Here is a 4,751-nt window from a genome sequence, read left to right as displayed (position 1 = left end):
CCAAATCGTGCCACAGGTGTGCAATGATGGAAAGCTCTAAAGCGACCGAAAGAGCATGAAGAAGTAGACAAAGTAGGGAATAACAGGATTTATTATTATTTACACACAACTAAAGGAAGAAAAGCAATCAAAGTAATATACAAGGAAATGGAAGAATCAGAAGACACAATGCAATTATTAGCTTATCTATGAACAGTCTTACTTATAACCACAAGACAACATGAAAGACGGACAAACGGGCACACTTACACGGGGGAAATGGCCGATTGGATTGAATGCCAGCAGGACGGGGCACGGTCCAGGGAGGTCGCTTCGAGAAGGTGTCAGGGCCGGTGGCGTGATGCTGGTTTCTCTCGCGTTGATTCCGCAGTCAGCAGGGCCCAAGACGACACGAGGCGGTGCAAGCTCCAGCGCAAGGGGGCAGCACGTTGAGGCAGTCCGCGCACGTAACCATTCGTGTCCGCCTCTTTCCTATAAAACCCCGCGCTTGCCCTTTTATGACGTGCTTTTGGGATCAACCCGCGTGCGTTGGATCCGCCCCTCGGTGAGCTCGCCTCAGCCTTGATTAGTGCGAGGGCTCACCGATCCCGCCCCTCTTGATGAGGCGTTGGCAAAGCCACGCCTTGTTCCTCGCGCTTAGCTGACTCCTCCCCCCCCCCCCCCCCGATGACGAGGTGGAGACACGCCTTTCTTCTCCGAGGTTACCTCGTGCGTAATGGAGTCAAATGCAGCAAAGTGGACGGGGGATGAAATGCAGCAAAGTGGCTAAAGGAGTCAAAATGCAGCAAAGTGGCTAAAGGAGTCAAAATGCGGCAAAGTGGCTAAAGGAGTCAAAATGCGGCAAAGTGGATAAACCTGGCACTTTGAAGATGCCATGTCGGAGGGATCTATCTTATTTAATTTGGTGCAACGTAATGAACTAGTGGATCACAGAACCTTCAACTACATTTACTAAGGACATAACTAATGAGGGAAATCATAGATTTGCTACGTGTGTGCGATGGCCTAACTACAGACGACCTTTGATCTTTGACACTACAATTGGAGGGTGATATTTACAGGGAATATTTACAGCATACAAAAGGGGAAAATTTACATCAAATTACACACACAATTCCCAAATCCCCAACAATATTATAAAGGGAGCGAGAGACAAGATGGGGAGAGAGGAAAGCACGACAGCAGGAGATATGTGGAAGAGAGGGCTGGGATGAGGTACCTGGGATAAACAAGATGGACACTACTGGGGATTTCAGGAAAGAAAACAGGGAATTTGAAGGAGGTGGTTTTGTGGTGGATTAACGGGGTAGAAAAGATCAAGGTTTTGGATGGGGGGGGGGGGGGGGGGGAAGAAAAGAGATGGTGGTGAACAGCTGTTTTAAAGACCTGTAGGGAGGAGTGGGATTGAAGGGAGTGGGGGAGTTTGTTCCAGAGGCGGGAGAAAAGAGGAATGAAAAAGTGAAGGTGAGCAGAGAGTCTTGATTTTGGCAGTTTAACCATAAGAGGGTTCCTGGCAGATCCTGTGTGTCCTGCATACATATTGTGGGGACAGAGCACAGACAGAGCTGGGGGAGCTAGGCCAGAGAGGAGTCGGTAGAAGATAGAAAGCCCACCAACCTGCCTGCGGTGAGAGAGTGAAAGGCCCTCAGAATCAGCTTTATCACGGGAGATACCAATGATTCTGAAAGCTTTGGTTTGAACAGCGTGAAGCCGAGCTAGGCGTGAGGCAGGTGCAGCAGCCCAGAGAGGAGAGCAGTACTCCATCAAGCTGCAGATGAAATCTTTGTAAGTGGTGAGGAGCTCAGAATTGCAAAGGAAGGACTTCACATGATGGAGGATGCTGAGTCAGCAACTGGCTTTGGAAGCCAGCTTTGCAATCTGGCTTTCCCAAGAAAGATCATGGCAGATAGTGAGACCCAAAAGCTTGAGTGACAGAACTTCTTGGAGAGGATTGTTGTTAAAGTAGATGGGAGGGTTTTCCAGATGGTCTTTATGGCGAGACAAAGTGAGAGTGTGAGATTTGTTCGGATTGAAAGACATGTTCCACTTGTTTGACCAGTTTGTGATTTTATCCAGGTCTGCAGAGAGTGAAAGGGCTGCTACCTGTCGATCTGAGGGATGAGAGATGGAGTAGCAGAGTGGAGCCATCAGCAAAAATATCGAGGATTTCCAGAGAGTCGGAGAGATTATTGATGGAGATGAGAAAAAGCATAGGGCACAGAACACTGGTTTGAGGAACTCCAGCCTGGACAGGAAGAGGAGAGGAGAGAATTCCATTGAGAGCCACACGTTAACTTCAGCAGGAGAGGAAGTCCGTGCGCCATGAGTAGAGATTTCCATGGATATCATCAGAAGAGAGTTTGGTGAGCAGGGCGGGGTGCCAGATCGTATTGAAGGCACGAGATATGTCAAGGGAGACAGCTCTAATTTCCTGTTTGGCATTGAGGACCTCCATCCATTGTTGAGACAGCAGATGCAGCATGTCCAGAGTAGAGTGACCTGGTCTGAAACCAAATTGATGATCAGAGATCAAACCATTGGAGAAGAGGAAGGATTTGATATCAGAAGCAATGATGGATTCCATGACTTTGCTGATTATTGGGAGCAGGCTGATTGGTCTGTCGTTGCAAGGATCTGTTTTTGCACCTTTTTGTGTAAAGTGGTAATGTTGGCTGTTTTCAAAGCTGATGGCAGATGATCTTGAGCAAAAGAGAGGGTGAAGATAATAGAGAGAGGGTGAGATAGAGCGGCAGAGCAGGATTTTTTGGAAACATTGGCTGATGCCGTTTGGTCCGGTTGCAGAATCGGAGTCAATGTTTGACATCGACTTATCCACCTTGATGGGAGCGAAAGACACAGAGTCGAAGAGCAACTGTTTCCAACTGGGTAAGGTGGGTACAGAGAGCAATGGGTTTGGGGCACAAGATTTCAAATTACCGATTTGTGCAACAAACTGGATAGAACAGATCTAGGCTGAGGGGATTTTCATCCAAAACCGATATAATTCCTTCGGATGAAGGTCTGATGAAGTCCATTTGTCTCTTTAAACAAATATTGGTGTTTATAACAATAGACGCATTGTAGATATATGTACTTTTAATATTATTCATACTGAACATCAGAGTTAAGAAAAAGTTTTCATGATTCATTTGCAAAATGTTGAACATTTCAAATGAAGTGCCTCAGGCTCAGAGCCTCATCAGAATGTAGGAACGCCTTTAACTCTCGCCCATGGCAAGCATATTTGTGCAGCCTTGTGTCTATTTTGCTATTTGCCTTGTGTCTATTTTGCTTAGCTAAGTTTCTTTCATATATTGATGGCTGATGTGACATATAGTCCCCTGTTGGCTGATGATGCCAATGTGACGATTATTTTTTCAGCACAAGTTTGAGTTTTTTAAGGCACTTCAGTGAGCTGATCAACCGTTTGGGACATCAGTAGCATTATTTCTGATTGCTTAGTCCATAAGCTGCTCATGGCAACGCTGTATGACACCAAAGACTTTGGAAGCAGACATTTCATTTTGGGCACAGCTTCTCTAGCTCTCCTAAAATTCACCATCATAAACAGGTATTGTTCATGTACTGAGTATCCTGGTTGAGGCTGAATTGGCAATCTGTTCGACAGGGAGTGCTTCTACTATAAATGGATGTGTATCGTACATTCGTTAAGCATCTTCAACAAGAAGTGCAACCTGAGAAGTGAAGTTTGCGCCCAAGTACCTGAAATGATAAGCATCGAAGGTCTAACAATCGCTCAAAAAGAAGACAAGTTAGCTGACAGCAGAAAAAAAATCTCAAAACAAACAAAATATTGTGTTGTGTAATATTGCACAAGGAAATACAGATGCAAGGGAAGGGACATCTCTCTACGTCAGCAATTGTCTTACCATTGAACTTCTTGCAACCTCAGCATCAAAACTTCGTTAAACAAGCAACAGAGAGATGACAGACCTGCAGCTATGGGCCTGTATCGGAATGTACCATCAATATCAGTAGGTATTTTTTGGGAGGGTGTTATATTTTTATCTGATGGCTCAAAGGTCAAATGCAAACTGCCTGACACCTTGCTCAGCTTCACGCTGTGGAAGCCAAGACCTTCTAGATCAGGGGTTCTTTACCATTTTTGTCATGGCCCCTTTGAGAATCTGATGAAAGCTACGGACCCCTCCCCAGAAAAATGCACAAAAGCACATTGTTGAAGAACAATTTTGTGTACATAAACAAAGCCATGAACACTTGTAAATATTTTAATAACACTGGGAAAAATACTCATTTGGTTACAACAGAAATACATTATATAAAACTCAGCACAGGACCCGGGTCGGAAATGAGCATTCTTCCTCGATTGCACGAACTTAGCTCAATTTAAATCATTTTGAACAATAGGGGAATGATGACTGTCGCCACCGTAGGAGGGGATAGGGGGGAGGAGATCGGGGGCCGAGGGATTCTGATAAGGGATTAGGGAGGGGTAGATATGGGGGACGGGGATCACTTATTAGGAAGCAAGAAGTAGGGAGGGGATTGATCGGGGCCGAAGGATTCTGATAGCCATTATCTTCTCAGCGGGTAACTTGATGACAAAGAAGTTCTGTTGTTTGTTTCACAAACTCTATTCCCTACTTAGTATTTACACAAGACAGCACATGAAAGATATTGTTACGGATCCGGGGGACGGCACTCCCGTTAGCAAGGGGGGGTTAATCCCCTTGTCCTGTTAAGCTGGCCGTCCGACCGGTCCTGGTACT

Source organism: Myxine glutinosa, chromosome 5 (genome assembly GCF_964187855.1).
Source record: "Myxine glutinosa chromosome 5, kmMyxGlut1.1, whole genome shotgun sequence".
Classification (NCBI taxonomy): Eukaryota; Metazoa; Chordata; class Myxini; order Myxiniformes; family Myxinidae; genus Myxine; species Myxine glutinosa.
This window is presented reverse-complemented; position numbering follows the sequence as displayed.